Source organism: Centropristis striata, chromosome 17 (genome assembly GCF_030273125.1).
Source record: "Centropristis striata isolate RG_2023a ecotype Rhode Island chromosome 17, C.striata_1.0, whole genome shotgun sequence".
Lineage (NCBI taxonomy): Eukaryota > Metazoa > Chordata > Actinopteri > Perciformes > Serranidae > Centropristis > Centropristis striata.
In genome coordinates this window covers 8,664,421-8,686,080 of record NC_081533.1, presented here as the reverse complement: position 1 = coordinate 8,686,080, position 21,660 = coordinate 8,664,421, and the positions used below count along the sequence as shown (strand labels likewise).

The 21,660-nt window shown below is 42.0% G+C and overlaps 19 non-coding genes across 19 annotated transcripts; all 19 read left to right on the top strand.

Annotated features, from left to right (window-relative positions):
• The first annotated feature begins 676 nt into the window (after positions 1 to 676).
• trnam-cau (transfer RNA methionine (anticodon CAU)) lies at positions 677 to 748 on the top strand. The gene has a single exon. It is a non-coding gene; the product is annotated as a tRNA-Met (tRNA).
• Positions 749 to 1,002: 254 nt separating this feature from the next.
• trnal-uag (transfer RNA leucine (anticodon UAG)) lies at positions 1,003 to 1,084 on the top strand. Its single transcript has one exon. It is a non-coding gene; the product is annotated as a tRNA-Leu (tRNA).
• Positions 1,085 to 2,268: 1,184 nt separating this feature from the next.
• Positions 2,269 to 2,350, top strand: trnal-uag (transfer RNA leucine (anticodon UAG)). Its single transcript has one exon. It is a non-coding gene; the product is annotated as a tRNA-Leu (tRNA).
• A 1,205-nt stretch (positions 2,351 to 3,555) lies between these two features.
• On the top strand, positions 3,556 to 3,627 carry trnam-cau (transfer RNA methionine (anticodon CAU)). The gene has a single exon. It is a non-coding gene; the product is annotated as a tRNA-Met (tRNA).
• Positions 3,628 to 3,881: 254 nt separating this feature from the next.
• Positions 3,882 to 3,963, top strand: trnal-uag (transfer RNA leucine (anticodon UAG)). Its single transcript has one exon. It is a non-coding gene; the product is annotated as a tRNA-Leu (tRNA).
• An 858-nt stretch (positions 3,964 to 4,821) lies between these two features.
• Positions 4,822 to 4,893, top strand: trnam-cau (transfer RNA methionine (anticodon CAU)). The gene has a single exon. It is a non-coding gene; the product is annotated as a tRNA-Met (tRNA).
• Positions 4,894 to 5,147: 254 nt separating this feature from the next.
• Positions 5,148 to 5,229, top strand: trnal-uag (transfer RNA leucine (anticodon UAG)). The gene has a single exon. It is a non-coding gene; the product is annotated as a tRNA-Leu (tRNA).
• Positions 5,230 to 6,896: 1,667 nt separating this feature from the next.
• Positions 6,897 to 6,978, top strand: trnal-uag (transfer RNA leucine (anticodon UAG)). The gene has a single exon. It is a non-coding gene; the product is annotated as a tRNA-Leu (tRNA).
• Positions 6,979 to 7,972: 994 nt separating this feature from the next.
• On the top strand, positions 7,973 to 8,044 carry trnam-cau (transfer RNA methionine (anticodon CAU)). Its single transcript has one exon. It is a non-coding gene; the product is annotated as a tRNA-Met (tRNA).
• Positions 8,045 to 8,298: 254 nt separating this feature from the next.
• Positions 8,299 to 8,380, top strand: trnal-uag (transfer RNA leucine (anticodon UAG)). The gene has a single exon. It is a non-coding gene; the product is annotated as a tRNA-Leu (tRNA).
• A 1,531-nt stretch (positions 8,381 to 9,911) lies between these two features.
• On the top strand, positions 9,912 to 9,993 carry trnal-uag (transfer RNA leucine (anticodon UAG)). The gene has a single exon. It is a non-coding gene; the product is annotated as a tRNA-Leu (tRNA).
• Positions 9,994 to 11,198: 1,205 nt separating this feature from the next.
• trnam-cau (transfer RNA methionine (anticodon CAU)) lies at positions 11,199 to 11,270 on the top strand. Its single transcript has one exon. It is a non-coding gene; the product is annotated as a tRNA-Met (tRNA).
• A 254-nt stretch (positions 11,271 to 11,524) lies between these two features.
• trnal-uag (transfer RNA leucine (anticodon UAG)) lies at positions 11,525 to 11,606 on the top strand. The gene has a single exon. It is a non-coding gene; the product is annotated as a tRNA-Leu (tRNA).
• Positions 11,607 to 13,273: 1,667 nt separating this feature from the next.
• Positions 13,274 to 13,355, top strand: trnal-uag (transfer RNA leucine (anticodon UAG)). The gene has a single exon. It is a non-coding gene; the product is annotated as a tRNA-Leu (tRNA).
• A 1,878-nt stretch (positions 13,356 to 15,233) lies between these two features.
• On the top strand, positions 15,234 to 15,315 carry trnal-uag (transfer RNA leucine (anticodon UAG)). Its single transcript has one exon. It is a non-coding gene; the product is annotated as a tRNA-Leu (tRNA).
• Positions 15,316 to 17,056: 1,741 nt separating this feature from the next.
• Positions 17,057 to 17,138, top strand: trnal-uag (transfer RNA leucine (anticodon UAG)). Its single transcript has one exon. It is a non-coding gene; the product is annotated as a tRNA-Leu (tRNA).
• Positions 17,139 to 18,343: 1,205 nt separating this feature from the next.
• Positions 18,344 to 18,415, top strand: trnam-cau (transfer RNA methionine (anticodon CAU)). Its single transcript has one exon. It is a non-coding gene; the product is annotated as a tRNA-Met (tRNA).
• A 254-nt stretch (positions 18,416 to 18,669) lies between these two features.
• trnal-uag (transfer RNA leucine (anticodon UAG)) lies at positions 18,670 to 18,751 on the top strand. Its single transcript has one exon. It is a non-coding gene; the product is annotated as a tRNA-Leu (tRNA).
• An 858-nt stretch (positions 18,752 to 19,609) lies between these two features.
• trnam-cau (transfer RNA methionine (anticodon CAU)) lies at positions 19,610 to 19,681 on the top strand. Its single transcript has one exon. It is a non-coding gene; the product is annotated as a tRNA-Met (tRNA).
• Positions 19,682 to 21,660: the final 1,979 nt, after the last annotated feature.

The following is a 21,660-nucleotide window of genomic DNA, read 5'->3' as shown; positions in this document are numbered from 1 at the left end:
CTTGTCTTCTTTTCAGATGACTGAGCATCCAATGCGACAAGTGTGAAAAGTGACAGGCCTTCAGTGCTCAATTGGACACCATTGGTCCAGAGAAGCTAATGCTAATGGTGATGCTGTACCAATCTGTGACAACTCTTTGCCTTCAAATGAACTCTTTTGTGTATTTGGTCCCTTTTCTGGGCCTACCTTTGAGATTCCTGAAGAGAGTTTGGAAAATAAGTAAAAGAATGTTACTTAACTTTGCAAACTGTGAGCTGCTCAAATTTTGGATCTCTGAGTCCCACTATTTGTAAAACACAGGTTTTCAGGTACCAGAAGCTGAACCGAAGAGCTGTGGGTTGGCTAAAGACACTGCTTGTCTGGGCATATTTTAGCTGCTGTGTGTGTCTGGAGACTTTTCTTGACGTACCTTCAGGATTTGGAAGATAAGTACGAGGATGTTTACTTAACTTTGTAAAGTGTGAGCTGCTCAAATTTTGGATTTTGGATTCCAACTATTTGTAAAACACAGATTTTCAGGTACCAGAAGCTGAACCGAAGAGCTGTGGGTTGGCTAAAGACACTGCTTGTCTGGGCTTATTTTAGCTTTGTAAAGTGTGAGCTGCTCAAATTTTGGATTTCTGAGTCCAACTATTTGTAAAACAGAGATTTTCAGGTCCCAGACCCAGAACAGAAGAGCAGAGTGGCGCAGCGGAAGCGTGCTGGGCCCATAACCCAGAGGTCGATGGATCGAAACCATCCTCTGCTAGTTAGCAATGATTTGGGCTGGCTAATCTCCATGCTTGCCTGACTGTTACCTTGTATGTTCAAATTGACATGTTTTCACTTGGTTCCCAAGAAAAACCTGTTATTTTCCACAAAACTCACATCACATTTGTTTTATATGGACTTAACCTTCATTTGATGGATATCATTATTCGCCCAGTGAAACATAAACCCAAGGTGCTGATTTACCCTCTCCACATGGTCCGTCTTTGAAGTCATGATATTTGTGCATTTTCAGGTAGTGTGGCCGAGTGGTCTAAGGCGCTGGATTTAGGCTCCAGTCTCTCAGGAGGCATGGGTTCAAATCCCACCACTGCCATTTGCTATAGTAAGCCCTTGGGTGAATGTCATATAAACGTCTTATTAGCATAGCTACGTGTAGCTTGGCCTTGGTTATCCTGTGCAACTCAACTTGAACTGTGAAGCAACAGATATTACCAAACAGATAGGAGAAAACATGATTGGCTCTATGTCCACTGCTCTCTTTCCATTAATACTTACCTTGTCTTCTTTTCAGATGACTGAGCATCCAATGCGACAAGTGTGAAAAGTGACAGGCCTTCAGTGCTCAATTGGACACCATTGGTCCAGAGAAGCTAATGCTAATGGTGATGCTGTACCAATCTGTGACAACTCTTTGCCTTCAAATGAACTCTTTTGTGTATTTGGTCCCTTTTCTGGGCCTACCTTTGAGATTCCTGAAGGGAGTTTGGAAAATAAGTAAAAGAATGTTACTTAACTTTGCAAACTGTGAGCTGCTCAAATTTTGGATCTCTGAGTCCCACTATTTGTAAAACACAGGTTTTCAGGTACCAGAAGCTGAACCGAAGAGCTGTGGGTTGGCTAAAGACACTGCTTGTCTGGGCATATTTTAGCTGCTGTGTGTATCTGGAGACTTTTCTTGACGTACCTTCAGGATTTGGAAGATAAGTACGAGGATGTTTACTTAACTTTGTAAAGTGTGAGCTGCTCAAATTTTGGATTTTGGAGTCCAACTATTTGTAAAACACAGATTTTCAGGTACCAGAAGCTGAACCGAAGAGCTGTGGGTTGGCTAAAGACACTGCTTGTCTGGGCTTATTTTAGCTTTGTAAAGTGTGAGCTGCTCAAGTTTTGGATTTCTGAGTCCAACTATTTGTAAAACAGAGATTTTCAGGTCCCAGACCCAGAACAGAAGAGCAGAGTGGCGCAGCGGAAGCGTGCTGGGCCCATAACCTAGAGGTCGATAGATCGAAACCATCCTCTGCTAGTTAGCAATGATTTGGGCTGGCTAATCTCCATGCTTGCCTGACTGTTGCCTTGTATGTTCACATTGACATGTTTTCACTTGGTTCCCAAGAAAAACCTGTTATTTTCCACAAAACTCACATCACATTTGTTTTATATGGACTTTACCTTCATTTGATGGATATCATTATTCGCCCAGTGAAACATAAACCCAAGGTGCTGATTTACCCTCTCCACATGGTCCGTCTTTGAAGTCATGATATTTGTGCATTTTCAGGTAGTGTGGCCGAGTGGTCTAAGGCGCTGGATTTAGGCTCCAGTCTCTCAGGAGGCATGGGTTCAAATCCCACCACTGCCATTTGCTATAGTAAGCCCTTGGGTGAATGTCATATAAACCTCTTATTAGCATAGCTACGTGTAGCTTGGCCTTGGTTATCCTGTGCAACTCAACTTGAACTGTGAAGCAACAGATATTACCAAACAGATAGGAGAAAACATGATTGGCTCTATGTCCACTGCTCTCTTTCCATTAATACTTACCTTGTCTTCTTTTCAGATGACTGAGCATCCAATGCGACAAGTGTGAAAAGTGACGGGCCTTCAGTGCTCAATTGGACACCATTGGTCCAGAGAAGCTAATGCTAATGGTGATGCTGTACCAATCTGTGACAACTCTTTGCCTTCAAATGAACTCTTTTGTGTATTTGGTCCCTTTTCTGGGCCTACCTTTGAGATTCCTGAAGGGAGTTTGGAAAATAAGTAAAAGAATGTTACTTAACTTTGCAAACTGTGAGCTGCTCAAATTTTGGATCTCTGAGTCCCACTATTTGTAAAACACAGGTTTTCAGGTACCAGAAGCTGAACCAAAGAGCTGCGAGTTGGCTAAAGACACTGCTTGTCTGGGCATATTTTAGCTGCTGTGTGTATCTGGAGATTTTTCTTGACGTACATTCAGGATTTGGAAGATAAGTACGAGGATGTTTACTTAACTTTGTAAAGTGTGAGCTGCTCAAATTTTGGATTTTGGAGTCCAACTATTTGTAAAACACAGGTTTTCAGGTACCAGAAGCTGAACCGAAGAGCTGTGGGTTGGCTAAAGACACTGCTTGTCTGGGCTTATTTTAGCTTTGTAAAGTGTGAGCTGCTCAAATTTTGGATTTTGGAGTCCAACTATTTGTAAAACACAGGTTTTCAGGTACAAGAAGCTGAACCGAAGAGCTGTGGGTTGGCTAAAGACACTGCTTGTCTGGGCATATTTTAGCTGCTGTGTGTATCTGGAGACTTTTCTTGACGTACCTTCAGGATTTGGAAGATAAGTACGAGGATGTTTACTTAACGTTGTAAAGTGTGAGCTGCTCAAATTTTGGATTTTGGAGTCCAACTATTTGTAAAACACAGATTTTCAGGTACCAGAAGCTGAACCGAAGAGCTGTGGGTTGGCTAAAGACACTGCTTGTCTGGGCTTATTTTAGCTTTGTAAAGTGTGAGCTGCTCAAATTTTGGATTTCTGAGTCCAACTATTTGTAAAACAGAGATTTTCAGGTCCCAGACCCAGAACAGAAGAGCAGAGTGGCGCAGCGGAAGCGTGCTGGGCCCATAACCCAGAGGTCGATGGATCGAAACCATCCTCTGCTAGTTAGCAATGATTTGGGCTGGCTAATCTCCATGCTTGCCTGACTGTTACCTTGTATGTTCAAATTGACATGTTTTCACTTGGTTCCCAAGAAAAACCTGTTATTTTCCACAAAACTCACATCACATTTGTTTTATATGGACTTAACCTTCATTTGATGGATATCATTATTCGCCCAGTGAAACATAAACCCAAGGTGCTGATTTACCCTCTCCACATGGTCCGTCTTTGAAGTCATGATATTTGTGCATTTTCAGGTAGTGTGGCCGAGTGGTCTAAGGCGCTGGATTTAGGCTCCAGTCTCTCAGGAGGCATGGGTTCAAATCCCACCACTGCCATTTGCTATAGTAAGCCCTTGGGTGAATGTCATATAAACCTCTTATTAGCATAGCTACGTGTAGCTTGGCCTTGGTTATCCTGTGCAACTCAACTTGAACTGTGAAGCAACAGATATTACCAAACAGATAGGAGAAAACATGATTGGCTCTATGTCCACTGCTCTCTTTCCATTAATACTTACCTTGTCTTCTTTTCAGATGACTGAGCATCCAATGCGACAAGTGTGAAAAGTGACAGGCCTTCAGTGCTCAATTGGACACCATTGGTCCAGAGAAGCTAATGCTAATGGTGATGCTGTACCAATCTGTGACAACTCTTTGCCTTCAAATGAACTCTTTTGTGTATTTGGTCCCTTTTCTGGGCCTACCTTTGAGATTCCTGAAGAGAGTTTGGAAAATAAGTAAAAGAATGTTACTTAACTTTGCAAACTGTGAGCTGCTCAAATTTTGGATCTCTGAGTCCCACTATTTGTAAAACACAGGTTTTCAGGTACCAGAAGCTGAACCGAAGAGCTGTGGGTTGGCTAAAGACACTGCTTGTCTGGGCATATTTTAGCTGCTGTGTGTGTCTGGAGACTTTTCTTGACGCACCTTCAGGATTTGGAAGATAAGTACGAGGATGTTTACTTAACTTTGTAAAGTGTGAGCTGCTCAAATTTTGGATTTTGGAGTCCAACTATTTGTAAAACACAGATTTTCAGGTACCAGAAGCTGAACCGAAGAGCTGTGGGTTGGCTAAAGACACTGCTTGTCTGGGCTTATTTTAGCTTTGTAAAGTGTGAGCTGCTCAAATTTTGGATTTCTGAGTCCAACTATTTGTAAAACAGAGATTTTCAGGTCCCAGACCCAGAACAGAAGAGCAGAGTGGCGCAGCGGAAGCGTGCTGGGCCCATAACCCAGAGGTCGATGGATCGAAACCATCCTCTGCTAGTTAGCAATGATTTGGGCTGGCTAATCTCCATGCTTGCCTGACTGTTACCTTGTATGTTCAAATTGACATGTTTTCACTTGGTTCCCAAGAAAAACCTGTTATTTTCCACAAAACTCACATCACATTTGTTTTATATGGACTTAACCTTCATTTGATGGATATCATTATTCGCCCAGTGAAACATAAACCCAAGGTGCTGATTTACCCTCTCCACATGGTCCGTCTTTGAAGTCATGATATTTGTGCATTTTCAGGTAGTGTGGCCGAGTGGTCTAAGGCGCTGGATTTAGGCTCCAGTCTCTCAGGAGGCATGGGTTCAAATCCCACCACTGCCATTTGCTATAGTAAGCCCTTGGGTGAATGTCATATAAACCTCTTATTAGCATAGCTACGTGTAGCTTGGCCTTGGTTATCCTGTGCAACTCAACTTGAACTGTGAAGCAACAGATATTACCAAACAGATAGGAGAAAACATGATTGGCTCTATGTCCACTGCTCTCTTTCCATTAATACTTACCTTGTCTTCTTTTCAGATGACTGAGCATCCAATGCGACAAGTGTGAAAAGTGACAGGCCTTCAGTGCTCAATTGGACACCATTGGTCCAGAGAAGCTAATGCTAATGGTGATGCTGTACCAATCTGTGACAACTCTTTGCCTTCAAATGAACTCTTTTGTGTATTTGGTCCCTTTTCTGGGCCTACCTTTGAGATTCCTGAAGGGAGTTTGGAAAATAAGTAAAAGAATGTTACTTAACTTTGCAAACTGTGAGCTGCTCAAATTTTGGATCTCTGAGTCCCACTATTTGTAAAACACAGGTTTTCAGGTACCAGAAGCTGAACCGAAGAGCTGTGGGTTGGCTAAAGACACTGCTTGTCTGGGCATATTTTAGCTGCTGTGTGTATCTGGAGACTTTTCTTGACGTACCTTCAGGATTTGGAAGATAAGTACGAGGATGTTTACTTAACTTTGTAAAGTGTGAGCTGCTCAAATTTTGGATTTTGGAGTCCAACTATTTGTAAAACACAGATTTTCAGGTACCAGAAACTGAACCGAAGAGCTGTGGGTTGGCTAAAGACACTGCTTGTCTGGGCTTATTTTAGCTTTGTAAAGTGTGAGCTGCTCAAATTTTGGATTTCTGAGTCCAACTATTTGTAAAACACAGGTTTTCAGGTACCAGAAGCTGAACCGAAGAGCTGTGGGTTGGCTAAAGACACTGCTTGTCTGGGCTTATTTTAGCTTTGTAAAGTGTGAGCTGCTCAAATTTTGGATTTTGGAGTCCAACTATTTGTAAAACACAGGTTTTCAGGTACCAGAAGCTGAACCGAAGAGCTGTGGGTTGGCTAAAGACACTGCTTGTCTGGGCATATTTTAGCTGCTGTGTGTATCTGGAGACTTTTCTTGACGTACCTTCAGGATTTGGAAGATAAGTACGAGGATGTTTACTTAACTTTGTAAAGTGTGAGCTGCTCAAATTTTGGATTTTGGAGTCCAACTATTTGTAAAACACAGATTTTCAGGTACCAGAAACTGAACCGAAGAGCTGTGGGTTGGCTAAAGACACTGCTTGTCTGGGCTTATTTTAGCTTTGTAAAGTGTGAGCTGCTCAAATTTTGGATTTCTGAGTCCAACTGTTTGTAAAACAGAGATTTTCAGGTCCCAGACCCAGAACAGAAGAGCAGAGTGGCGCAGCGGAAGCGTGCTGGGCCCATAACCCAGAGGTCGATGGATCAAAACCATCCTCTGCTAGTTAGCAATGATTTGGGCTGGCTAATCTCCATGCTTGCCTGACTGTTGCCTTGTATGTTCAAATTGACATGTTTTCACTTGGTTCCCAAGAAAAACCTGTTATTTTCCACAAAACTCACATCACATTTGTTTTATATGGACTTTACCTTCATTTGATGGATATCATTATTCGCCCAGTGAAACATAAACCCAAGGTGCTGATTTACCCTCTCCACATGGTCCGTCTTTGAAGTCATGATATTTATGCGTTTTCAGGTAGTGTGGCAGAGTGGTCTAAGGCGCTGGATTTAGGCTCCAGTCTCTCAGGAGGCATGGGTTCAAATCCCACCACTGCCATTTGCTATAGTAAGCCCTTGGGTGAATGTCATATAAACCTCTTATTAGCATAGCTACGTGTAGCTTGGCCTTGGTTATCCTGTGCAACTCAACTTGAACTGTGAAGCAACAGATATTACCAAACAGATAGGAGAAAACATGATTGGCTCTATGTCCACTGCTCTCTTTCCATTAATACTTACCTTGTCTTCTTTTCAGATGACTGAGCATCCAATGCGACAAGTGTGAAAAGTGACAGGCCTTCAGTGCTCAATTGGACACCATTGGTCCAGAGAAGCTAATGCTAATGGTGATGCTGTACCAATCTGTGACAACTCTTTGCCGTCAAATGAACTCTTTTGTGTATTTGGTCCCTTTTCTGGGCCTACCTTTGAGATTCCTGAAGGGAGTTTGGAAAATAAGTAAAAGAATGTTACTTAACTTTGCAAACTGTGAGCTGCTCAAATTTTGGATCTCTGAGTCCCACTATTTGTAAAACACAGGTTTTCAGGTACCAGAAGCTGAACCGAAGAGCTGTGGGTTGGCTAAAGACACTGCTTGTCTGGGCATATTTTAGCTGCTGTGTGTATCTGGAGACTTTTCTTGACGTACCTTCAGGATTTGGAAGATAAGTACGAGGATGTTTACTTAACTTTGTAAAGTGTGAGCTGCTCAAATTTTGGATTTCGGAGTCCAACTATTTGTAAAACACAGATTTTCAGGTACCAGAAGCTGAACCGAAGAGCTGTGGGTTGGCTAAAGACACTGCTTGTCTGGGCTTATTTTAGCTTTGTAAAGTGTGAGCTGCTCAAATTTTGGATTTCTGAGTCCAACTATTTGTAAAACACAGGTTTTCAGGTACCAGAAGCTGAACCGAAGAGCTGTGGGTTGGCTAAAGACACTGCTTGTCTGGGCTTATTTTAGCTTTGTAAAGTGTGAGCTGCTCAAATTTTGGATTTCTGAGTCCAACTATTTGTAAAACAGAGATTTTCAGGTCCCAGACCCAGAACAGAAGAGCAGAGTGGCGCAGCGGAAGCGTGCTGGGCCCATAACCCAGAGGTCGATGGATCGAAACCATCCTCTGCTAGTTAGCAATGATTTGGGCTGGCTAATCTCCATGCTTGCCTGACTGTTACCTTGTATGTTCAAATTGACATGTTTTCACTTGGTTCCCAAGAAAAACCTGTTATTTTCCACAAAACTCACATCACATTTGTTTTATATGGACTTAACCTTCATTTGATGGATATCATTATTCGCCCAGTGAAACATAAACCCAAGGTGCTGATTTACCCTCTCCACATGGTCCGTCTTTCAAGTCATGATATTTGTGCATTTTCAGGTAGTGTGGCCGAGTGGTCTAAGGCGCTGGATTTAGGCTCCAGTCTCTCAGGAGGCATGGGTTCAAATCCCACCACTGCCATTTGCTATAGTAAGCCCTTGGGTGAATGTCATATAAACCTCTTATTAGCATAGCTATGTGTAGCTTGGCCTTGGTTATCCTGTGCAACTCAACTTGAACTGTGAAGCAACAGATATTACCAAACAGATAGGAGAAAACATGATTGGCTCTATGTCCACTGCTCTCTTTCCATTAATACTTACCTTGTCTTCTTTTCAGATGACTGAGCATCCAATGCGACAAGTGTGAAAAGTGACAGGCCTTCAGTGCTCAATTGGACACCATTGGTCCAGAGAAGCTAATGCTAATGGTGATGCTGTACCAATCTGTGACAACTCTTTGCCTTCAAATGAACTCTTTTGTGTATTTGGTCCCTTTTCTGGGCCTACCTTTGAGATTCCTGAAGGGAGTTTGGAAAATAAGTAAAACAATGTTACTTAACTTTGCAAACTGTGAGCTGCTCAAATTTTGGATCTCTGAGTCCCACTATTTGTAAAACACAGGTTTTCAGGTACCAGAAGCTGAACCAAAGAGCTGTGGGTTGGCTAAAGACACTGCTTGTCTGGGCATATTTTAGCTGCTGTGTGTATCTGGAGATTTTTCTTGACGTACATTCAGGATTTGGAAGATAAGTACGAGGATGTTTACTTAACTTTGTAAAGTGTGAGCTGCTCAAATTTTGGATTTTGGAGTCCAACTATTTGTAAAACACAGGTTTTCAGGTACCAGAAGCTGAACCGAAGAGCTGTGGGTTGGCTAAAGACACTGCTTGTCTGGGCTTATTTTAGCTTTGTAAAGTGTGAGCTGCTCAAATTTTGGATTTTGGAGTCCAACTATTTGTAAAACACAGGTTTTCAGGTACAAGAAGCTGAACCGAAGAGCTGTGGGTTGGCTAAAGACACTGCTTGTCTGGGCATATTTTAGCTGCTGTGTGTATCTGGAGACTTTTCTTGACGTACCTTCAGGATTTGGAAGATAAGTACGAGGATGTTTACTTAACTTTGTAAAGTGTGAGCTGCTCAAATTTTGGATTTTGGAGTCCAACTATTTGTAAAACACAGATTTTCAGGTACCAGAAGCTGAACCGAAGAGCTGTGGGTTGGCTAAAGACACTGCTTGTCTGGGCTTATTTTAGCTTTGTAAAGTGTGAGCTGCTCAAATTTTGGATTTCTGAGTCCAACTATTTGTAAAACAGAGATTTTCAGGTCCCAGACCCAGAACAGAAGAGCAGAGTGGCGCAGCGGAAGCGTGCTGGGCCCATAACCCAGAGGTCGATGGATCAAAATCATCCTCTGCTAGTTAGCAATGATTTGGGCTGGCTAATCTCCATGCTTGCCTGACTGTTGCCTTGTATGTTCAAATTGACATGTTTTCACTTGGTTCCCAAGAAAAACCTGTTTTTTTCCACAAAACTCACATCACATTTGTTTTATATGGACTTTACCTTCATTTGATGGATATCATTATTCGCCCAGTGAAACATAAACCCAAGGTGCTGATTTACCCTCTCCACATGGTCCGTCTTTGAAGTCATGATATTTGTGCGTTTTCAGGTAGTGTGGCCGAGTAGTCTAAGGCGCTGGATTTAGGCTCCAGTCTCTCAGGAGGCGTGGGTTCAAATCCCACCACTGCCATTTGCTATAGTAAGCCCTTGGGTGAATGTCATATAAACCTCTTATTAGCATAGCTACGTGTAGCTTGGCCTTGGTTATCCTGTGCAACTCAACTTGAACTGTGAAGCAACAGATATTACCAAACAGATAGGAGAAAACATGATTGGCTCTATGTCCACTGCTCTCTTTCCATTAATACTTACCTTGTCTTCTTTTCAGATGACTGAGCATCCAATGCGACAAGTGTGAAAAGTGACAGGCCTTCAGTGCTCAATTGGACACCATTGGTCCAGAGAAGCTAATGCTAATGGTGATGCTGTACCAATCTGTGACAACTCTTTGCCTTCAAATGAACTCTTTTGTGTATTTGGTCCCTTTTCTGGGCCTCCCTTTGAGATTCCTGAAGGGAGTTTGGAAAATAAGTAAAAGAATGTTACTTAACTTTGCAAACTGTGAGCTGCTCAAATTTTGGATCTCTGAGTCCCACTATTTGTAAAACACAGGTTTTCAGGTACCAGAAGCTGAACCGAAGAGCTGTGGGTTGGCTAAAGACACTGCTTGTCTGGGCATATTTTAGCTGCTGTGTGTATCTGGAGACTTTTCTTGACGTACATTCAGGATTTGGAAGATAAGTACGAGGATGTTTACTTAACTTTGTAAAGTGTGAGCTGCTCAAATTTTGGATTTTGGAGTCCAACTATTTGTAAAACACAGGTTTTCAGGTACCAGAAGCTGAACCGAAGAGCTGTGGGTTGGCTAAAGACACTGCTTGTCTGGGCTTATTTTAGCTTTGTAAAGTGTGAGCTGCTCAAATTTTGGATTTTGGAGTCCAACTATTTGTAAAACACAGGTTTTCAGGTACAAGAAGCTGAACCGAAGAGCTGTGGGTTGGCTAAAGACACTGCTTGTCTGGGCATATTTTAGCTGCTGTGTGTATCTGGAGACTTTTCTTGACGTACCTTCAGGATTTGGAAGATAAGTACGAGGATGTTTACTTAACTTTGTAAAGTGTGAGCTGCTCAAATTTTGGATTTTGGAGTCCAACTATTTGTAAAACACAGATTTTCAGGTACCAGAAGCTGAACCGAAGAGCTGTGGGTTGGCTAAAGACACTGCTTGTCTGGGCTTATTTTAGCTTTGTAAAGTGTGAGCTGCTCAAATTTTGGATTTCTGAGTCCAACTATTTGTAAAACAGAGATTTTCAGGTCCCAGACCCAGAACAGAAGAGCAGAGTGGCGCAGCGGAAGCGTGCTGGGCCCATAACCCAGAGGTCGATGGATCGAAACCATCCTCTGCTAGTTAGCAATGATTTGGGCTGGCTAATCTCCATGCTTGCCTGACTGTTGCCTTGTATGTTCAAATTGACATGTTTTCACTTGGTTCCCAAGAAAAACCTGTTTTTTTCCACAAAACTCACATCACATTTGTTTTATATGGACTTTACCTTCATTTGATGGATATCATTATTCGCCCAGTGAAACATAAACCCAAGGTGCTGATTTACCCTCTCCACATGGTCCGTCTTTGAAGTCATGATATTTGTGCGTTTTCAGGTAGTGTGGCCGAGTAGTCTAAGGCGCTGGATTTAGGCTCCAGTCTCTCAGGAGGCGTGGGTTCAAATCCCACCACTGCCATTTGCTATAGTAAGCCCTTGGGTGAATGTCATATAAACCTCTTATTAGCATAGCTACGTGTAGCTTGGCCTTGGTTATCCTGTGCAACTCAACTTGAACTGTGAAGCAACAGATATTACCAAACAGATAGGAGAAAACATGATTGGCTCTATGTCCACTGCTCTCTTTCCATTAATACTTACCTTGTCTTCTTTTCAGATGACTGAGCATCCAATGCGACAAGTGTGAAAAGTGACAGGCCTTCAGTGCTCAATTGGACACCATTGGTCCAGAGAAGCTAATGCTAATGGTGATGCTGTACCAATCTGTGACAACTCTTTGCCTTCAAATGAACTCTTTTGTGTATTTGGTCCCTTTTCTGGGCCTCCCTTTGAGATTCCTGAAGGGAGTTTGGAAAATAAGTAAAAGAATGTTACTTAACTTTGCAAACTGTGAGCTGCTCAAATTTTGGATCTCTGAGTCCCACTATTTGTAAAACACAGGTTTTCAGGTACCAGAAGCTGAACCGAAGAGCTGTGGGTTGGCTAAAGACACTGCTTGTCTGGGCATATTTTAGCTGCTGTGTGTATCTGAAGACTTTTCTTGACGTACCTTCAGGATTTGGAAGATAAGTACGAGGATGTTTACTTAACTTTGTAAAGTGTGAGCTGCTCAAATTTTGGATTTCGGAGTCCAACTATTTGTAAAACACAGATTTTCAGGTACCAGAAGCTGAACCGAAGAGCTGTGGGTTGGCTAAAGACACTGCTTGTCTGGGCTTATTTTAGCTTTGTAAAGTGTGAGCTGCTCAAATTTTGGATTTCTGAGTCCAACTATTTGTAAAACACAGGTTTTCAGGTACCAGAAGCTGAACCGAAGAGCTGTGGGTTGGCTAAAGACACTGCTTGTCTGGGCTTATTTTAGCTTTGTAAAGTGTGAGCTGCTCAAATTTTGGATTTTGGAGTCCAACTATTTGTAAAACACAGGTTTTCAGGTACCAGAAGCTGAACCGAAGAGCTGTGGGTTGGCTAAAGACACTGCTTGTCTGGGCATATTTTAGCTGCTGTGTGTATCTGGAGACTTTTCTTGACGTACCTTCAGGATTTGGAAGATAAGTACGAGGATGTTTACTTAACTTTGTAAAGTGTGAGCTGCTCAAATTTTGGATTTTGGAGTCCAACTATTTGTAAAACACAGATTTTCAGGTACCAGAAGCTGAACCGAAGAGCTGTGGGTTGGCTAGAGACACTGCTTGTCTGGGCTTATTTTAGCTTTGTAAAGTGTGAGCTGCTCAAATTTTGGATTTCTGAGTCCAACTGTTTGTAAAACAGAGATTTTCAGGTCCCAGACCCAGAACAGAAGAGCAGAGTGGCGCAGCGGAAGCGTGCTGGGCCCATAACCCAGAGGTCGATGGATCAAAACCATCCTCTGCTAGTTAGCAATGATTTGGGCTGGCTAATCTCCATGCTTGCCTGACTGTTGCCTTGTATGTTCAAATTGACATGTTTTCACTTGGTTCCCAAGAAAAACCTGTTATTTTCCACAAAACTCACATCACATTTGTTTTATATGGACTTTACCTTCATTTGATGGATATCATTATTCGCCCAGTGAAACATAAACCCAAGGTGCTGATTTACCCTCTCCACATGGTCCGTCTTTGAAGTCATGATATTTATGCGTTTTCAGGTAGTGTGGCAGAGTGGTCTAAGGCGCTGGATTTAGGCTCCAGTCTCTCAGGAGGCATGGGTTCAAATCCCACCACTGCCATTTGCTATAGTAAGCCCTTGGGTGAATGTCATATAAACCTCTTATTAGCATAGCTACGTGTAGCTTGGCCTTGGTTATCCTGTGCAACTCAACTTGAACTGTGAAGCAACAGATATTACCAAACAGATAGGAGAAAACATGATTGGCTCTATGTCCACTGCTCTCTTTCCATTAATACTTACCTTGTCTTCTTTTCAGATGACTGAGCATCCAATGCGACAAGTGTGAAAAGTGACAGGCCTTCAGTGCTCAATTGGACACCATTGGTCCAGAGAAGCTAATGCTAATGGTGATGCTGTACCAATCTGTGACAACTCTTTGCCTTCAAATGAACTCTTTTGTGTATTTGGTCCCTTTTCTGGGCCTACCTTTGAGATTCCTGAAGGGAGTTTGGAAAATAAGTAAAAGAATGTTACTTAACTTTGCAAACTGTGAGCTGCTCAAATTTTGGATCTCTGAGTCCCACTATTTGTAAAACACAGGTTTTCAGGTACCAGAAGCTGAACCGAAGAGCTGTGGGTTGGCTAAAGACACTGCTTGTCTGGGCATATTTTAGCTGCTGTGTGTATCTGGAGACTTTTCTTGACGTACCTTCAGGATTTGGAAGATAAGTACGAGGATGTTTACTTAACTTTGTAAAGTGTGAGCTGCTCAAATTTTGGATTTCGGAGTCCAACTATTTGTAAAACACAGATTTTCAGGTACCAGAAGCTGAACCGAAGAGCTGTGGGTTGGCTAAAGACACTGCTTGTCTGGGCTTATTTTAGCTTTGTAAAGTGTGAGCTGCTCAGATTTTGGATTTCTGAGTCCAACTATTTGTAAAACACAGGTTTTCAGGTACCAGAAGCTGAACCGAAGAGCTGTGGGTTGGCTAAAGACACTGCTTGTCTGGGCTTATTTTAGCTTTGTAAAGTGTGAGCTGCTCAAATTTTGGATTTTGGAGTCCAACTATTTGTAAAACACAGGTTTTCAGGTACCAGAAGCTGAACCGAAGAGCTGTGGGTTGGCTAAAGACACTGCTTGTCTGGGCATATTTTAGCTGCTGTGTGTATCTGGAGACTTTTCTTGACGTACCTTCAGGATTTGGAAGATAAGTACGAGAATGTTTACTTAACTTTGTAAAGTGTGAGCTGCTCAAATTTTGGATTTTGGAGTCCAACTATTTGTAAAACACAGATTTTCAGGTACCAGAAGCTGAACCGAAGAGCTGTGGGTTGGCTAAAGACACTGCTTGTCTGTGCTTATTTTAGCTTTGTAAAGTGTGAGCTGCTCAAATTTTGGATTTCTGAGTCCAACTATTTGTAAAACACAGGTTTTCAGGTACCAGAAGCTGAACCAAAGGGCTGTGGGTTGGCTAAAGACACTGCTTGTCTGGGCATATTTTAGCTGCTGTGTGTATCTGGAGACTTTTCTTGACGTACCTTCAGGATTTGGAAGATAAGTACGAGGATGTTTACTTAACTTTGTAAAGTGTGAGCTGCTCAAATTTTGGATTTCTGAGTCCAACTATTTGTAAAACAGAGATTTTCAGGTCCCAGACCCAGAACAGAAGAGCAGAGTGGCGCAGCGGAAGCGTGCTGGGCCCATAACCCAGAGGTCGATGGATCAAAATCATCCTCTGCTAGTTAGCAATGATTTGGGCTGGCTAATCTCCATGCTTGCCTGACTGTTGCCTTGTATGTTCACATTGACATGTTTTCACTCGGTTCCCAAGAAAAACCTGTTATTTTCCACAAAACTCACATCACATTTGTTTTATATGGACTTTACCTTCATTTGATGGATATCATTATTCGCCCAGTGAAACATAAACCCAAGGTGCTGATTTACCCTCTCCACATGGTCCGTCTTTGAAGTCATGATATATGTGCGTTTTCAGGTAGTGTGGCCGAGTGGTCTAAGGCGCTGGATTTAGGCTCCAGTCTCTCAGGAGGCATGGGTTCAAATCCCACCACTGCCATTTGCTATAGTAAGCCCTTGGGTGAATGTCATATAAACCTCTTATTAGCATAGCTACGTGTAGCTTGGCCTTGGTTATCCTGTGCAACTCAACTTGAACTGTGAAGTAACAGATATTACCAAACAGATAGGAGAAAACATGATTGGCTCTATGTCCACTGCTCTCTTTCCATTAATACTTACCTTGTCTTCTTTTCAGATGACTGAGCATCCAATGCGACAAGTGTGAAAAGTGACAGGCCTTCAGTGCTCAATTGGACACCATTGGTCCAGAGAAGCTAATGCTAATGGTGATGCTGTACCAATCTGTGACAACTCTTTGCCTTCAAATGAACTCTTTTGTGTATTTGGTCCCTTTTCTGGGCCTACCTTTGAGATTCCTGAAGGGAGTTTGGAAAATAAGTAAAAGAATGTTACTTAACTTTGCAAACTGTGAGCTGCTCAAATTTTGGATCTCTGAGTCCCACTATTTGTAAAACACAGGTTTTCAGGTACCAGAAGCTGAACCGAAGAGCTGTGGGTTGGCTAAAGACACTGCTTGTCTGGGCATATTTTAGCTGCTGTGTGTATCTGGAGACTTTTCTTGACGTACCTTCAGGATTTGGAAGATAAGTACGAGGATGTTTACTTAACTTTGTAAAGTGTGAGCTGCTCAAATTTTGGATTTTGGAGTCCAACTATTTGTAAAACACAGGTTTTCAGGTACCAGAAGCTGAACCGAAGAGCTGTGGGTTGGCTAAAGACACTGCTTGTCTGGGCTTATTTTAGCTTTGTAAAGTGTGAGCTGCTCAAATTTTGGATTTTGGAGTCCAACTATTTGTAAAACACAGGTTTTCAGGTACCAGAAGCTGAACCGAAGAGCTGTGGGTTGGCTAAAGACACTGCTTGTCTGGGCATATTTTAGCTGCTGTGTGTATCTGGAGACTTTTCTTGACGTACCTTCAGGATTTGGAAGATAAGTACGAGGATGTTTACTTAACTTTGTAAAGTGTGAGCTGCTCAAATTTTGGATTTTGGAGTCCAACTATTTGTAAAACACAGGTTTTCAGGTACCAGAAGCTGAACCGAAGAGCTGTGGGTTGGCTAAAGACACTGCTTGTCTGGGCTTATTTTAGCTTTGTAAAGTGTGAGCTGCTCAAATTTTGGATTTCTGAGTCCAACTATTTGTAAAACACAGGTTTTCAGGTACCAGAAGCTGAACCAAAGAGCTGTGGGTTGGCTAAAGACACTGCTTGTCTGGGCATATTTTAGCTGCTGTGTGTATCTGGAGACTTTTCTTGACGTACCTTCAGGATTTGGAAGATAAGTACGAGGATGTTTACTTAACTTTGTAAAGTGTGAGCTGCTCAAATTTTGGATTTCTGAGTCCAACTATTTGTAAAACAGAGATTTTCAGGTCCCAGACCCAGAACAGAAGAGCAGAGTGGCGCAGCGGAAGCGTGCTGGGCCCATAACCCAGAGGTCGATGGATCAAAATCATCCTCTGCTAGTTAGCAATGATTTGGGCTGGCTAATCTCCATGCTTGCCTGACTGTTGCCTTGTATGTTCACATTGACATGTTTTCACTCGGTTACCAAGAAAAACCTGTTATTTCCACAAAACTCACATCACATTTGTTTTATATGGACTTTACCTTCATTTGATGGATATCATTATTCGCCCAGTGAAACATAAACCCAAGGTGCTGATTTACCCTCTCCACATGGTCCGTCTTTGAAGTCATGATATATGTGCGTTTTCAGGTAGTGTGGCCGAGTGGTCTAAGGCGCTGGATTTAGGCTCCAGTCTCTCAGGAGGCATGGGTTCAAATCCCACCACTGCCATTTGCTATAGTAAGCCCTTGGGTGAATGTCATATAAACCTCTTATTAGCATAGCTACGTGTAGCTTGGCCTTGGTTATCCTGTGCAACTCAACTTGAACTGTGAAGCAACAGATATTACCAAACAGATAGGAGAAAACATGATTGGCTCTATGTCCACTGCTCTCTTTCCATTAATACTTACCTTGTCTTCTTTTCAGATGACTGAGCATCCAATGCGACAAGTGTGAAAAGTGACAGGCCTTCAGTGCTCAATTGGACACCATTGGTCCAGAGAAGCTAATGCTAATGGTGATGCTGTACCAATCTGTGACAACTCTTTGCCTTCAAATGAACTCTTTTGTGTATTTGGTCCCTTTTCTGGGCCTACCTTTGAGATTCCTGAAGGGAGTTTGGAAAATAAGTAAAAGAATGTTACTTAACTTTGCAAACTGTGAGCTGCTCAAATTTTGGATCTCTGAGTCCCACTATTTGTAAAACACAGGTTTTCAGGTACCAGAAGCTGAACCGAAGAGCTGTGGGTTGGCTAAAGACACTGCTTGTCTGGGCATATTTTAGCTGCTGTGTGTATCTGGAGATTTTTCTTGACGTACATTCAGGATTTGGAAGATAAGTACGAGGATGTTTACTTAACTTTGTAAAGTGTGAGCTGCTCAAATTTTGGATTTTGGAGTCCAACTATTTGTAAAACACAGGTTTTCAGGTACCAGAAGCTGAACCGAAGAGCTGTGGGTTGGCTAAAGACACTGCTTGTCTGGGCTTATTTTAGCTTTGTAAAGTGTGAGCTGCTCAAATTTTGGATTTTGGAGTCCAACTATTTGTAAAACACAGGTTTTCAGGTACCAGAAGCTGAACCGAAGAGCTGTGGGTTGGCTAAAGACACTGCTTGTCTGGGCATATTTTAGCTGCTGTGTGTATCTGGAGACTTTTCTTGACGTACCTTCAGGATTTGGAAGATAAGTACGAGGATGTTTACTTAACTTTGTAAAGTGTGAGCTGCTCAAATTTTGGATTTTGGAGTCCAACTATTTGTAAAACACAGATTTTCAGGTACCAGAAGCTGAACCGAAGAGCTGTGGGTTGGCTAAAGACACTGCTTGTCTGGGCTTATTTTAGCTTTGTAAAGTGTGAGCTGCTCAAATTTTGGATTTCTGAGTCCAACTATTTGTAAAACAGAGATTTTCAGGTCCCAGACCCAGAACAGAAGAGCAGAGTGGCGCAGCGGAAGCGTGCTGGGCCCATAACCCAGAGGTCGATGGATCGAAACCATCCTCTGCTAGTTAGCAATGATTTGGGCTGGCTAATCTCCATGCTTGCCTGACTGTTGCCTTGTATGTTCACATTGACATGTTTTCACTTGGTTCCCAAGAAAAACCTGTTATTTTCCACAAAACTCACATCACATTTGTTTTATATGGACTTTACCTTCATTTGATGGATATCATTATTCGCCCAGTGAAACATAAACCCAAGGTGCTGATTTACCCTCTCCACATGGTCCGTCTTTGAAGTCATGATATTTGTGCGTTTTCAGGTAGTGTGGCCGAGTGGTCTAAGGCGCTGGATTTAGGCTCCAGTCTCTCAGGAGGCGTGGGTTCAAATCCCACCACTGCCATTTGCTATAGTAAGCCCTTGGGTGAATGTCATATAAACCTCTTATTAGCATAGCTACGTGTAGCTTGGCCTTGGTTATCCTGTGCAACTCAACTTGAACTGTGAAGCAACAGATATTACCAAACAGATAGGAGAAAACATGATTGGCTCTATGTCCACTGCTCTCTTTCCATTAATACTTACCTTGTCTTCTTTTCAGATGACTGAGCATCCAATGCGACAAGTGTGAAAAGTGACAGGCCTTCAGTGCTCAATTGGACACCATTGGTCCAGAGAAGCTAATGCTAATGGTGATGCTGTACCAATCTGTGACAACTCTTTGCCTTCAAATGAACTCTTTTGTGTATTTGGTCCCTTTTCTGGGCCTACCTTTGAGATTCCTGAAGGGAGTTTGGAAAATAAGTAAAAGAATGTTACTTAACTTTGCAAACTGTGAGCTGCTCAAATTTTGGATCTCTGAGTCCCACTATTTGTAAAACACAGGTTTTCAGGTACCAGAAGCTGAACCGAAGAGCCGTGGGTTGGCTAAAGACACTGCTTGTCTGGGCATATTTTAGCTGCTGTGTGTATCTGGAGACTTTTCTTGACGTACCTTCAGGATTTGGAAGATAAGTACGAGGATGTTTACTTAACTTTGTAAAGTGTGAGCTGCTCAAATTTTGGATTTTGGAGTCCAACTATTTGTAAAACACAGATTTTCAGGTACCAGAAGCTGAACCGAAGAGCTGTGGGTTGGCTAAAGACACTGCTTGTCTGGGCTTATTTTAGCTTTGTAAAGTGTGAGCTGCTCAAATTTTGGATTTCTGAGTCCAACTATTTGTAAAACAGAGATTTTCAGGTCCCAGACCCAGAACAGAAGAGCAGAGTGGCGCAGCGGAAGCGTGCTGGGCCCATAACCCAGAGGTCGATGGATCGAAACCATCCTCTGCTAGTTAGCAATGATTTGGGCTGGCTAATCTCCATGCTTGCCTGACTGTTGCCTTGTATGTTCACATTGACATGTTTTCACTTGGTTCCCAAGAAAAACCTGTTATTTTCCACAAAACTCACATCACATTTGTTTTATATGGACTTTACCTTCATTTGATGGTGTTAGAAAAATTGCATGAGGAAACCTTGAAAATTGATAATCTGTCACCGACAGAAAAAATCTGTCACCAACAGAAAAAACCTCACCATTTTTCTGCGCATTCTTTGATGGGGAAATGAAGAGCTGGAGACGTCCAAGTTTCTCAGTTTAACAAAAGTTTTATTACAATACGTCAAAAAATGTGCACTTTACAGAGATCTCCGGGTTCAAAATTAACTCATGTCCCTGAATACAAACAGACGTGTTTTCAGTTCGTGAAGTCTGAACCACGTCTCCCTCCCTGGAACCCATTAAAATAACCTTACAATTGTTTACAAAACATGCTGGTTGATTTCTTCCAGGAAGTCCCGCCTTCATGATCGCTGATTCGCCAGTCTTCTTTCATACCGTCACACATCAGGCCACCTGGGCAAAACAATCCCTGCTACCCAGGACAAGGCCTTTTGGCCTGCTAACAAACTTGTTAGCACAAACATTTTTCCTTGTTATGACTTACAGACATTTTCACACGGGACTTTCACTTGGCCTTCTGTGGCCCTCCTCTCCAGACACACATACACACACAGCAAAAACTCTGCATCAATATATCTGGATGTCATTCTTTGTGAGTTATAGAATCTTAATCAGTTTAAGCAAATGGAATATATGTAATTAAAGTAATCATAGTTTTCTACATCAATATTAACACACAAACACAATCAATGTATCAAATCATATTGTCTGACTTAATATAAATGCATAGAGATATTTATTACAGTCAAGGTTTGACCTTTGATAGTGACCTGCGTCAGAACAGAGAACAGAGACAGAGAACAGAGAAATAAAGCATAAAATCATTTACCAATATAGAAAATAATCAATTATTTTAACAATTCCCTCTTTTGGCCTAACATTCATTAGGCCAACTCAAACAAAATTATGAATAGTAGCAATATCAGTGAGCAGCAAAGCATTTCAGAGTGGATTAATGTCATTTGATATGGGGAAAGGGTTTTACCTTCGATAACCATGGAGATGCAAAACACAGACAGAACAGATATGAGAAATACACACAACACACAACACCACTATGCTTGTGTCATCAATATGTCAATTTCTGTACATAATATAGTAATATTACCACCGTCCACTCTCCCCCTCGGCTCCAGGTGACACAGAACAGGAAGCACTATAAACAGAGATAGCAGAGCCAAACAGAACAACACAGCCAAAACAATCTTTCTGTACCCATTTATCAAAAAAAATTTTGCAGTATATAATGTCAAAAACAATTGATTATATGAATATGATTTTTTCATGAATGTATGATTCTCACAGCTCTTTTTTAACCTGATATGGACTTGCCCAACGTGGTTCCGTCCACTTCCTGTTGATGACCTTCAGCCACACACACTCAGAGAGTCTTACACTCTTACCCGAGCTTTTCTCTGTCTGGAGCTGTCATGTCTCCTGGACCTGTGTGGACAGGAGGCTTCCAGTGCAGTTAATGTACAGCAAAAGGACACATGATCCAACTGTGGTAAATCCAGGGGCACCCCCCTTTCACCCACAGTGGCTGGTCCTTTAAAACATTTACTGTAGAATAGTGAAGCACACTCAGTGGAAATGAAACCAAAATGTAACAAAATATCTCAGTACACTGATAACTGAATCAGTATCGGAGAATAAATTGCATGAAATGTTGGGGCAAGAATATAAATTCAGGCAGATTGTGAGTTCAAACATCCAAAAAAAAAATACAGTTCGTAGCAAGCAAGTTGCCCAATCTTTTCTTCTCTTGTCAACACATACTAATACCTTCTTTTTTGTCTCTCTTCCCC